This window comes from Opisthocomus hoazin, chromosome 4 (assembly GCF_030867145.1).
Source record: "Opisthocomus hoazin isolate bOpiHoa1 chromosome 4, bOpiHoa1.hap1, whole genome shotgun sequence".
Classification (NCBI taxonomy): domain Eukaryota; kingdom Metazoa; phylum Chordata; class Aves; order Opisthocomiformes; family Opisthocomidae; genus Opisthocomus; species Opisthocomus hoazin.
In genome coordinates this window covers 86,806,376-86,820,176 of record NC_134417.1, presented here as the reverse complement: position 1 = coordinate 86,820,176, position 13,801 = coordinate 86,806,376, and the positions used below count along the sequence as shown (strand labels likewise).

Genomic DNA, 13,801 nt, shown 5'->3' with positions numbered 1-13,801 from the left:
TAAGTTTCTAGTCCTAATGGTTAGAGTATAAAGCTTGCAAATGTGACCCAGGTGCACTCTAACAGCTCAAAAAACAGAAAGCAAAGTAACAGAGCTCTACATTTATCATTTTATAGACAGGCTTATGATTTTGAGGGTCAAACTGTAGCTCTTGAACATTTGGAGCTGGCAATAGTGCCTTGAAAAAGAAGTGCCTGAACAAAGTCCCACAATATGTTGCGTTTTCAGGGAAGCATAGTAGTCATTATACCAACAGCGATAATTCTCTTTTCAGACACGCACATTTTCCTATTTACTTTGTTACGCAGCATCTCAGGGTTCAACCCCAGTCTGGCTGGGCCGGAGGGGATTGTACTGATGTGTAACCATATTGCTTGATGTTGGTGGGCTTATACTGCTTGCTAACACAGGAAAAGTTTTGCAGCGCTCGTTAGTCCCCTGGCACGTTTGTGCTTAACTCCTGTAAAACCAGGAACGTTCTGACCTCCACTCTTGGAAGCTGATCTGCCTTTTGTAAAGGTCCAGCAAGAAACTAGGAATACCCCAGCCCTGTCAATCCAGCAACAAGGGGGCAAACCAACGAAGCAAATGCAAATATGTAAATACGATAACATTGAAAATGGCTGGGTTGGCTTAAGGAGCCCAAAAGTGCGGGTTTTGATGTGCAGACCAAAAATACTTGGCTGTTAGTTTTGGAAGACCAAGCTCCCAACAGCAACAACTCAGATTTGAAGGAGGCACACTATTTAAATGGCGTTCCAAATTATCAAAGACTTAACAGTGTATTGCTAAAAATATGAATTACACCTAGAACTGAAGAGGTATCCAAAGCAGTGAGCGGAGCCTGAGTATGGGCACATTGGTCAAAACGTCTCTGCAGTCCACAGACTGGTGGTCTCAAAGGTCCCGCTCTGCTTGCCCTAGATTATTGTGTGGTCCACTCTGGAGGTGACAAAATGACAGATAATTGTGGCAGAGTCTAATTGCAAAGGTGAGGTAGAAGTCTCTGAGTTCCAGCTTCCACGTGAGTAAACAGAATACATAGGGATGTTATGGTTTGCAAATACCAACATATGTGACAAACTAAAATTTGATAATATTTTCAAAGAAGTAATATTTGAAACTGAACTAAAGAAGCTCAGTTGATCCTACACTGACTCTGTTATTAATTTTTGACCTTGAATTCAGCAGAAATTTCCATGTTGTAATTTCCGTGAGACTGCCACATTGCTTCTAAACTGCTTCCCCTACAGAAAGCTGAGGTAACCACTGTCGAATCTTGATCACTTTGCTGACTGTTTCGACGGGCACGTACATTTTTGTGCATCGTGACCCATGTTATTTAAGGCTATGGACTTTGATTTTTTATCTCTGTATTAAAGCACTGTGGGAAATCTGTGTCTTGCAAGAGGTATATTCTTCAGCCTTTAGGAACTTCTAAATAACTTGGAAAAGGAAATTGAAAATCCATCTCCAGGATATGCAAAGCATTGGAAGGGTCTGCATCTTTCTCGTGTTGGTTTCTGTGAAGAGGAACTGCATTTTCTCTTCATGCTCCCTCTTCTTCTTTGTAATCTTTTCCAGCTTATTTCTAACTCTATTATTATCTCTAATTACATTCAGATATACCCAAATCATCATCTCTGTATTGAAATGAACTGTCTGTTATTCTTGGCTGTGCAGGCCTCTGCTGCTGTGACACCAAAGTCAGGTGTGTTTGTAAGATCTGAAATGAGTAAGGTTTAAAAGATTGTCCCACTGTATTGTTCTGCTTCCACTGCAGTCTATGGCAGGACTTCTGTCACTCTGGCAGGACAATTTAATGCTAGTTGTGTTGTTTTTTAAATAATTGAAAGTGTAGATAAAGCTGTGTAGATAAAGCTGCACTCAAGCCATTGATTTGACTTTGAAACTCCACAACATATGAATTAAAATGCTGGAATTGCCGTCCTGTGAGTCTGTCTCCTTTTCTGCCTCACTGAGCATTAATTATTGTGGTCTCGACACTCTGTTCTGCCCTTTTCTTCTCTTTCCTCCTCCCCACTCCCCACTGTCACCCTCAATGGCTGGGGAGTCTTCCCAGTAAAGCAATCCGGTTCATCCCCCAGTAAAGGGCCATCAGCCAACACATTCTGGGCCTAAATTCATCTCATAAATATTGGTACAGGCTTAAATAAATGCAGTCCCTCAGTTAATATACTAGATTTCAATGGAGTTACATGGGGAATTAATTTTCCTCTGTAGTGTGAAAAACAATAAAATAGGGAAATGCTTAGAATCTATGGCTCGGCTTTCCAAACTGGTTGAAAGACTGGTTCTCGCATGTTGCCCGTTAATGTAGACTGTAGCAAGATACTCCTGATGTGTACGTCTTTTCTATACAAACACATAACATGTTAGGCCTTACTGGTAAAGACAAAAGCACCGCTAGCTGGCAACTCCATTGCAGGCCAGCCTGTAGAGCCAGATGGTTATTTGCTAGACGTAAAGGCATGTATTTTAGTATGTCTGTGCAATTTCTGCTACATGTGACGACACCTATTTTTGTATGTTTATCTATTTGGATAATTACAAGAGTTAGCATTTCTGTAGCACAAAGAAGCATACCAATGGCAGTTGCAGGGATTAATCTGATGAGGTCCAGCAGAGTGTATGCAGTTGGTTTGGCATGTGCTGGCGTATGTAATATTGTGTTAACTCCATGTGCCTTGTGACTTGCTCCAGTACCTAAGCGAAAAGCTGAATATCAGGATATTCAAGTACAGCTGGATGGAAAGACACACAAAGGACTCGTGATGGACTTTTCAGCTAAAACTTCATTCCTTTTTCTTTTTTTATTCCATTAATTCATCTCCCATCCTTTCTGTCTGCATATTATACACTGTTCTCTTTTCTTACCATCCTTTTCCCCATTGCTTTGTGCCTTTTCCCTCCCAGATGGAACATCCCTCTTTTTCCCATTCATTGCCCTTAGCAGGTTCCCTCATATAGTTCATAATTTCTCTCTCTCACCTCCTCCGCTCATCCCGACATCTTGGGCAGGAGTGATGGAAGCAATGATTTCTGAAAGAGCAAACCATTCTCTAGAGTAATGTTTCTCTCTCTAGAGAAACACTACAGATCATTATCTTTCTCTCTCTGATAATGGAGAAACAGAAAATATATGAAGTCAGCTGATAAAATGGTAAATGTGTACATGAAAGTCCTTTTGCTGCAAGAGGTATCATAAATATAAGGTACCTACAGGCATTTGATCTGAGTGCAGTCTTCCTTGACTCTCAGTATCCCCATTCCATATCTGTGTATAGCTGATGTGTGTAGGAACACGCTGAAAGTCCAGATCTGTGCATTAATGAAATGAATACGGAAGATGCAGGAATTTTTTTTTTTAATCTCTTCCAGAATGGACAGTGCACAAATTGTAATAATTTGCATGCTGATTGTTATCATGATAAAACTGAATCTGTCCAAGAGCCTTTTGCTGACTCTTCGTGGGTCAGTTAGGTCTGTTCTCACAGTGAAAAGTGTTTGAACTGTAGCATTGCCATTTCAAATTATTTTCTAACTGCTCTCTGAAAATAGAAGAAAAATATGAATACAATAGTCGGGACCCCTTATGAAATCTTCCTGGAGGAGCCCAAGGATACTCACCATTGGTCTCAATAGAGCTTTCACACATCCTTGAAAGGAATTCATTAAGCTGGAAAAGCTGGCTAGAAACCAGTCTTCCTGTAATGTCTTCCATAATTTGCTTCAAGGGACACATTTATAGTCACTCAGCCTTTTTTATAGATCTTGTGCAAGATGAAGGGCTGGGTCACAATTGCAAGACATTAATGAATAGATGTTTGTTGCATGCCGCAACCCAAATAATTTTTCAAGCATCTCAGCACAGTGCAGTCTTTTCAGTATGGATTTTCCCAAGGATATGCAACAGGATGATAGCTGCAGCCCCTGGAATCACAATGATATAGTGACCATTTTGGTTCCAGGTGCTCCTTCTTCCATGCTGACCCATTCAGATACAGAAAGAAAACATCCAGCAACTGCAACTTCTCTTGATTTTTTTTCCAAGGACTTGAAGATTTCAGCTATTTCTTTTTATTCATATTAACTTCTCTACAGGCTTGTATGGAGACAGATTACAATAGAAGGGCTCCTCCGATTAACAAAGCATCACTGAAACTTTGAATATCTATCAGACACGGCCAGATCTCAGGATAACATACTGCTTTTCAAAATAGTCCTAAGGTCTTCTTCATGAAGTCTAATTTATGAGCATTGTCTGTCATTCCCATTCTGCCAAATGCTGCTATTGGATATAATGGTTAGAGAGAAAGGGGACCAAAAAAAAAGGAGAGAGATGGGGTTTGGGTGTGAAGCTCATGGGAGTTTTAGAATAAGGAAGCAGATTTAGCTGCTGAACTTTGATTACCAAATACAAATTCAGCCAGAAACTTTTTATCTGAAGGTAGCCCAAATGAAGAACTAGCTCCCTTCCTAGTTCTCCTTATCTTTCTGATAAAACTGGGTACATTGGCACTGGACTTTTTTTGCTGTCCATTTTCCACCTGGTCACAAACATGGGAAGCTGTGTCTTAGCAGGCTAAGCCAAGTAGCTCTTGCACAAAGGAACACTGAATGCATCTGTATATTGCAACAGAAACAGCCTTGAGTCACTGAATTGACAGACAAAGGATCAGATAGTAAACTTTTTATTAGCAGCCAGGAATTTCTTTTGAAAATTATTCTTTTTCTTTGACATCGCTACATATGCGCTGAAGGATGCTGGTACAGTTCTCTTTCTATCAAAACAGGATAGAATGTGTGACTCTGTTCTAGAAAAGTGTTACCTTTTTTAACAGATTTATAATTTTTTAATGTCAGACCAACACAAAGCTTTCAAGCAATAGCTGCTGGCCAAAATTACATTAGGAAAGTGCACGTTATGCTCCATTTCCCTCAAGGAAGGGGAGGTAAACACAGGCAATATGGACTGGGAGAGCCAGAGCCGAGGTAAGAAGGCAGCCAGCTCCCCAGCGTCTTGGCTTTCGCTGTGCCCTTCCCAGAGTCTCTGCTGGACTGATCCGTGGCAGTTTCAAAGAAAGGTAACAGGACCTTTCCTGCAATGAACAGAGCCCTTTGCTTTCATGCCTGTATCCATATTTAAGAAAAATTTGCCTGTTATTCAAGAGAGCTAGCTGGCCCTCAGCTTTCCAGGGCAGGCCTGTTAGGCTCTGTGCAAACAGACACGAGCCTCTTCTGCCCATGCCTTCTCAGCAGGCGTATTAGCTTGGGCACGGAGCCACGCTAACAGAGCTCTGCGGCTCCTAGACAGGGGCTGGCACCAGTCCGCTTGGCTTGGCATCCGGGCAGGGTGAGCTCACATCTGTCTGCACCTGTCCGTGCTGACAGAGTTAAAAATTGGGGTGGAAAAAGAAAGAAACGGGAGGAAACCGAACTGAGCGCCTCTGAGTGCACCTTGCGTTAGCAGGCGGGGTGGGTGAAGCTGGGGGGATGCTGGGGTGCAGCCACACGCTGCTGGGCTGGGTCTTGCCTCTGCGAGAGAGAGCGAGGCTCGGGAGCCTGCTCGTTCCGCATCGCCCGCAGGAGCTCAGCAGGAACCACAGCTCTGGCGCAGTTTCTGCAGACGCCCCGTACACCCCTTTCTTCCCAAAACGGCAATACAAAAGTAGCAATACAAAATACCGAAGGGATATTGTATTCTGCTGAATGCCAGCTACTCCGAGAAATGGGCTACACAATGTGATTGTTGCATCCTGAAGGAGAGACAGTGACGGCATCCACAAAGAGGGAAGGCAGCCTGCCAGTACCTGAAGGGGCCAACAGGAAGGATGGAGAGGGACTGTTCACAAGGGTATGTAGTGATAGGACAAGGGTGAATGGCTGTAAACTAAAAGAGGGCAGACTTAGATTAGATATTAGGAAGAAATTCTTCACCATGAGGGTGGTGAAACACTGGCACAGGTTGCCCAGAGAAGCTGTGGCTGCCCCCTCCCTGGCAGTGTTCGAGGCCAGGTTGGATGGAGCTCTGAGCAACCTGGTCTGGTGGAAGATGTCCCTGCTCATGGCAGGGGGGTTGGAACCAGATGGTCTTTAAGGTCCCTTCCAACCCTTACCATTCTATGATTCTATGATTCTATGAAATGATATTTACGGTGCATTAACACTGCTGACAGACATACCTGGTGCTTAGGTGGGTGCTGCTCCTTCAATCTGCAGGGAAAAGCAATGCGCTGTAAAGCTCAGTGGCATTTTGAAATACTTCTAAAATCTGTGCAGCAGAACCTGGAACTATTATTATCCAGTTAGTCACAGTGCTGCTAATTGCAAGTTACCTTGTACCAGGGAAGCTGGGTTAAGGAATGAGCTCAGGAAAAAAGACCACCTAATTTAGGTCCCCATTAGTTACTGCAACAGCTGAAATTACGTGACTTGAGTCCAGCATGACGAGCCAGGTCACCTAGGTTAGACATTTGGGCTTCATGTGCAGAGAGTGAGTCAAAAAGCCAATCTGCTTTCCTAGGTGAAGGAGGTCATGGTGGGACGTAGCCTGTGCTCAATGCCGCATTTGCCTTCGCTCCTTCCCTTGCCCTCCCCGAATCCTCAGCCCTTGCCTCAGGGCTGCCCACGGGAACCGCTGTCCTTCAGGCTCTTGGCTCTGGAGAAAACTCTTTCGTTGGGTGCCGAACTGAGCCGGGTTCGCTCTGCTTTAAGAAACAGTCAATGGCATCGGGCTGAGCAGAGCCTGCGTCACGCTTCTCCTGCTTCCTCAGCCTGTGTCCAAACTGCTGTCAAAAAGACAGGGAGAGATCCCACCTTCATCACTGTGTCTCTGTTAGCATTTGTCGGCGTCTTCTGAGCAGGCCCTTCCAGTGATCTTTCAAGCGATTTGTAGGATTTGGCCTCAATTTAGGCTGCAGAAGAGCTTAGGTGGGAGACGGACCAGGCTTTCCAGGTAAGCAGAAGGGCCCCTCGGGCGTTAGGCAATGAGGGTGGTTAGGCAGGGCTCCCTGTGGCACCTCTGCAACTAAGGTGCCGAAGTTCTGCCTAAATCCAGAGATTAAGGAGCAGGGATAACGCTCAGAATACCTTGCTAAAAACCAGGTGATACATAAATTGCTTCTCCTGCCGGTAGGCAGCCTGCATTGTTTGGTTCAGCAGCAGAAGGAAGCGGGGTCAGATCCTTCTTTTGTGCTCAGCGCAATGATATCTGTGTGCCCAAGAGGATGGAAGGGATATCTGAGGTCACTGAGTTCAGCCCTTCGCTACTGCAGACAAAGATGATGTAATCCCTTTCATCACATGAGCAAACGCCCATTCTAGAAGTAGGTAGTTCTGCTTGGTTTTCCTTTTTTTCTCCACTTCATTTGCTCTCCTGGCCTCCTGCAGTAAAGTTATGCCCAACCTTACTTGTGATTTTTGCGCCCGTGTTTACTCCAGGCTAGTTTTACCTATTATACTCTTATGTCTAGCCCTCGTCTCCACATTTTTTGTATTTCTGGTGAGTGCAAATGGAAGATGAAATCCACAAGAAAAGAGTTCAATATCAATGTATTTATGCATATTAACTACTCAGCCCACCGGTGCTTGATTGGAGAATTTTGAGATACAGGCAAATGATAATTACATTGGTCACAATACATTTAACTGAACATCTGAAGGAGCCATTAAAAAGAAAACTCTTCTAGAACAAGAAGAACTTTTATTTTATTAAACGATTTATAATTCGGTCACACGGTTCCTGGAAATACTTATAGCTGAATTATAAAGTAGCTTATTTCACTTAGTGTCACTTTGCATTTTACCAGTTGGAAGATCTGCAAAGTGTTTCACAAGGCAGAGATAAGTCCCCTGGAACCTTCCAGTCGCATCTGAAAAACTTGGGCTCCTTCGCTCTTCCTTAGTCTGAGCACATTCCAGCTACCGGCGATGTCCCAGGCAGCCAGAGCCCCCACCAGCAATCTGGCATCTTTTTGCTCTTCATCTCTGTCACATCAGACTCGAGACACGATTTGAAGCCAGTTTTGTATTGGAGGTAGAACAGAAAAGCATAGGCTGGGGAGCAAAATGATGAGGGGAGAAAAATGTTCGCTAACTATGTGCAGGTGACTGTGGTTAAAGGGAAGTGTGAACATTTGCTGGCTTGCCTAGCATAACAGAACACTTCGAGCAGCCTTCCCTTGTGATACATTCAAGGCAATTTTATTTTGAATTTCTATCCAAGAAAAATTTTGAATCTTGTTTTTTCATCAGTTTAACACATTGGTCCCTGGGACGTTCTGCTCGATGCCCGTGAGACTCAATGCCTGTACGGCAGTGCCTGTAAGGATGGATTTTCCCCATCTGTCGTCAAAGCGTGGCTCTCCCCCATCAGCTGTAAAAAGTAAAACCCTGGATAGATGTAATCAGCGATACATCTATTGATTCATAATAATACAAGTCCAGTTGGAATTTGTATATGTGCATAATCAGCACAACATACATTGATTCACAATAACACAAAGCCAATTTGAATTTCTATATATGCATAATCAGCATTGCATGTATTAATTCACAATCATACAAAATCAATTTGCAAGTAGGTGTGTACTCCTGAATTGCACATAGCCATCTGGACGACTCGACTTGTAGTTTGTGTGGAGTAGTCCCCTCTGTAGGCCAGTTCTGTGGGTAGTTACATAGATGCATCCAGACCCTGGGTGCATCAACAGCCGCTGCAAAACCCCGTCCCCCTCCGAGTTTGGCTGCTGGTGTTCCAATCATAGACTCATAGAGTCACAGAATCATAGAACCATTAAGGTTGGAAAAGATCTCTAAGATCATGAAGTCCACCCATCCGCCCATCACCCCCATGCCTGCTAAAACCATATCCCAAAGTGCCACATCTACACGTTTTTTGAACACCTCCAGGGATGGTGACTGCACCACTTCCCTGGGCAACCTGTTCCAATGCCCGACCACTCCTTCAGTAAAGAAACTTTCCTAATATCCAATCTAAACCTCCCCTGATGCAACTTGAGGTCATTGCCTCTCATCCTATCACCAGTTATTTGGGAGAAGAGACCAACACCCACCTCACTACAACCTCCTTTCAGGTAGTTGTAGAGGGCGATAAGCTCCCCCTCAGGCACTCCTCTTCTCCAGGCCAGCTTGGATGCAGTGGGAGCCGGCTGCTGGGAAGGGAGCTGCAGGAGATGAGCTGGGAGAGCCTCCACCATGGGCTGGCCCCTTCGCTCCAGAGCTGCCTTTGCTCCAGCCCTCGCTCTGGCCGTTGTCTGAGCGATGCTGCAGCTGCATCTGAGCCCGGCCACATCCCTCACTGACCCTCGCCCTCCTGGCGTGACCTGGGAGCAGCCTTGTCCCGTGGCCAGGCCGGTGCTCCCTGGCCCTGCGCAGCGGGCGGTTCGCGTCCCTGAAGCCAAGGGACGTGCTGCCCTCGCCTGCGCCGTGCTTCGGGCAGGGGACGCGCAGCCGCATGCTCCTCGCGTTCGGGATTAGCCGTACTGGGCCCCGTTCCTGAGCAGGCACCTGAGTGCTCCGGTCGTGCATCTTTCTATAAATTATTGCTTCACTTCATCACTCGCAGCCTCTTTTCATCACCTCTTTTCCTTCAGACTGATGACTGTTTCGAGCTGGAAGGCTTTTTTCCTCTCGAGCTGGACTGAGGCCATTCAACGGAGTGAGCAGCAGGAGGTTCTGAAAGAGAGATACTGTCAGTGCTATTGCCACATCCCCAAAGGCTGATCTTTATGCAGCTGAGACTACAAGGGATATCCCTTAAAAATAAAGGCCAGCTTATTACCCATCTTCTCCAACTCCCGTGGAACTAAATATCCTGAAGTTGAGAGAAGCTGCTGCACAAAGCTCCTTTATAGCTCTCAGTGTGCCTCCTTTGCTGGCTCCAGCTGCCCCTGCACTCTGGTTTTCCTCAGTCTTTTCTTCAATATTTTTTCCAGTTGACTTAGTTATTACAGTACATGGACCAGACCGAGGAAAATACACTGCAGGTTGGAGCTGGCAGGGCAGGGAGGGCTGCGAGGGAAGTGCTTTTGCCATCCGATGACATCATCGGCGCGTTAATTGGTCGCATTCCCGCGGATGGGAGGCACTGGCCAGCGGCCTTGGGCTTACTTCCGTGATGCAGAACAGAGACGGTGCCTGTCTCCTGCCAGCCTCTTTCATTGCCAGCCTTCTGGCAAAGCTTAGGACGTTTATAAAAACAGTACAGTACTTTATTTAGCCTCTAGTGAGAAAAAGTCACTTCACAGCTCCAGTTTAGGCACAAGGCACTAACAAGCAGATTAAAAAAAAAAAAAAAAATCCCTTACATAAAAACATTTCCAATGAATACATGAAAGTTGATTTGTATTCCAGATGACCTCGCAAATCAGGAGATTGAGCTGTGCCTTTTATCTCCAGAGAAATGGGTTCAAATCCTGATTAGTCCATAGAGGAAATTCCATTTAATGGTCTCATTTTGGTGGGATGAAAAGCTGTTCCCTGCCTAGAACCACCATCTATTATGGCATGATTGGCAGTCTGCGTTCAAGACAGAACAAGAACTTCACCTCGTCTCTACTCCTATTACTTCACCCCACCATCAGCTCGCACCACCTGACCCTCCTCTTCCAAGGAGCCTGAGAAAACAGACGGGGCTTGCGGCGTGAACAGCGTCGGCACAGCTGTGCCCAGGCAGAGCGGGGCACGCAGGCGGGTGACAGGGGCTGCGGTGGAGCCGAGCGGAGCACGGCGAGGTGCCAGAGGGGACCCTGAGAAAACAAGATGGAAGCTGTTGGAGGGAAGTTTCCATGGAAGGAGATGGAAAGTAGACAAGAAGGGGAAAAACAGGGAACGAGGATGGATGGGGAAAGGGTGTGTGGATAAGCAAAGGGTGGGATGCAGCTGTACCTGGAGCTGAAGGCAATAAACCAAAACAAGTATAACTCCATCTGAGTGGCAGAAAGAAAGATCAGCTGTGGGAAGGAGTCCCTCAGGGTCACTTCCCTGAACGGTCTCGCTGTGTCTGGTGTTCCTGGTTGGTACAGAAACGGCCTGAGACCTCAGCTTGTGCTGAGGACTGTGACAAAAGTATCTTAACATTGTTGTTTTCCCAAGTCTCCCTTCCTCAGAGCATGAAACGCTCTGTTCTGCAGAGGAGCAGAGGATCCGCGAGGCTGATCAGCAGCCAGCTCGAGTCTCCATCATTTCTTTGCAGAAGCCACAGATTAAGAAATGCTCATCTCCAGTCTAATCAGTACAGTATTTTCAAGATGTTTGGTTGTAGTTCTTCTACCAGCATGAGAAGCTCATGCGGTGTCCTGCTATGTGTCCCCTGTAGGCAAGAGTAAGTGGAGGGAAGCAACAGAAATGTGCACCGTGGCACTGGCAAGGCTTATGACCCCGTTCTGCGCAGCGCTGTGAGCAGACACAGAGCATTGTCCCGCTGAGGTGGCTGCAGAAGTGGGTGAAAACCTGTAGCTGACGGCTGTGCAGGTATTGCTGTCACACCAGGAGGGCAGTTCAGCCCTGGTTCGCTGTTGCCTTCGTCCTTTTCATAACCACCTTGGGTGTGAGAACGGTGAGTGCACTTACAAAACACCATGGTTTGGGGGGACAAAAACTGGATTTAGAATGGCATTGATAATGAGGGAAAATGTTATAAAATCAGCCTGATGATTAAGCACTACATTAAGAACTACAGCACTTTGGGAGGAGGAATGGAGACAGGGGACCTCCCGGCTGGGCAGCAGCATTGGGAGGGGCTGGGTGCACAGAGAGGGCTCAAGGCTGGATGAAACGTCGCTATCAGACGTCCTTTTCTGGCTGCAGTTGCTCCGGCAGCGAACCTGCTGCCCGTAACCCTGCTGCTCATCATCTCCTCTCCCCTGAGGCTTTGGCTTCTCGTTACCTCAGCCTCACCTGGGGCTGTTAAACTGCCGCTTAGAAAAGCCCAGTTATTTGAATGGCTGACTCCAAGCTGGCTGGCTTACCCAGACGGCGTTAGGGAGCCGTTCTGCGGCGGTTACGTGGGCTGACTGGGGAGGGGGAGAGCCTGCAGCTGGGCAGGGGGTGGTAAGCAGCTGGAAGGGGTGAAAAGAAATAAACTTTTCACCCAGCTCAGCTGCAGGCAGCACAGGATGTGTGACTGCAACCTAAGACATAGGAGATAATTATTCTCCTCCCCTTGGCACCGGTAAGGCCTCAGCTGGAATACAGTGTCCAGTTTTGGGCACCGCACTGTAAGAAAAATGTAGACAAACTGGAGAGGGTCCAGCAGAGAGACACAAGAAACATCAGAGGCGTAGAAGGAGCAACCTAGGAGTAAGTGTTGAAAGGATTGTTTGTTTAGTCTGGGAACAGCAGAGTCTAAAGAAGAGACATGATAAAAATCTTGCAATATGTTCAAGTTTATTGTAAGGAGGATAGTGATAAATCTTTCCCCATGGCCACTGGCGGTAGGGAAAGAAGGAACCAGCTTCATTTGCAGCTAATAAAATTTAGATTTGACATTAGGAAAAACTTTCTAGATAAGAGGGGGATGAAGTAGATCTAGCTAGGGAGTGCATGGGCCTTGTTAAAATAAAGGTGTTTTATTTTAATAACAAGCATTGAAAGATTAAAGATGTTTATTGTTTAAATAACTATTTTGGGCTGACACCTGGGACTGGATTTCCACACGTCGACAGTACGTCCATGTGGATGCACTTGCAAGAAGCAGCTCTTGGACTGCAAGCTGCAGGGCACGCACTCTGTTCTCATGATCAGCCTGTACAAAACCCAGCATCTCGTGACTGATCTCTTATTGCGGGATCTCTACGTGTTGCTGCAATACAAACAGACCATCACCTAACACAAGGATTTGTATAAAATTTTACAAATACGGGAAGAACCTTTCTCTTACGATTTTATTTCAGGCTCCACTCTGTTTTTTTCGCATGCAGGTTCATATCCTATATCTCTAATCCCTGCTTTGCAGATCTGCTGTCTGTGCACAGCCAGAGCTATATCCCCGATTGCCGTTAATCCTTTGAGTGTTTTTACATGATACGACATATGTCCAGTGAAAGTTCTGTCGCATGGTTTTGGCGATACTTGCTGGTCCTCCAGCGACACTCCTGGACACAGAAAATTGCACCGTCGTGTTTCCATCCCGAGGAGTTCTCAGGCTGTGAACTGGGTTTTCTTCCACGGCAGAGAATCAAAGAACCTCTTCATATTTTCAGAAGTTCGGTCTAATGTGTTTGCAAGCTTAGAAAAGACGCGGCAGGATGGTCTGAAGGCTGGGTGTGGAGGTCAAAAGTCAGCATGCAAAGGTCCCACACTGGGTCTTTGGGCTTGCCCATGACCTGGCAGAGGTCAAAATCTAGGGCTGGTCAACACATTTTCATGAGACTTACGACAGAATATGGATTTTTCTTGTGAAATAAAATCCACCAGGGAATATATTTGCTACAGAATGTACTTTCTAACCTTAACCTGTCTGGATTTTAAGTGTAACTTTAGGTATAGGGCTTTGGATTTTCTGCTGCTTGGTTTTAGTTGCAAAATCTGTCACAGCTGTTTAACTTTAAATTCCTGATATATGTGCTTGACCTTCATTCCACCTTGAGATAATTTATCTGTAAATGAACACTAACTGAGAAATCTGAAGTCATGGCTACTGTGGGATGCTTCTAATAGTTTGAAGATGAGCGATATTAAGCCTAAATCCCATTTAAAGAGTGTATTCATCAGAGTACTAGAGCGGCACTAATCAGCAAAACCAAACAGCCAGTTA

The 13,801-nt window shown here is 45.7% G+C and overlaps 1 long non-coding RNA gene across 1 annotated transcript in view; it reads left to right on the top strand.

The window, feature by feature from the left end:
• The window catches only part of LOC142361203 (uncharacterized), a 28,238-nt gene that overhangs the window by 13,926 nt on the left and 511 nt on the right, over positions 1-13,801 (top strand). The window contains exon 2 of the long non-coding RNA XR_012763822.1: positions 11,363-11,602. This is a non-coding gene — a long non-coding RNA (uncharacterized LOC142361203). The remainder of the gene's footprint in view (positions 1-11,362; positions 11,603-13,801) is intronic.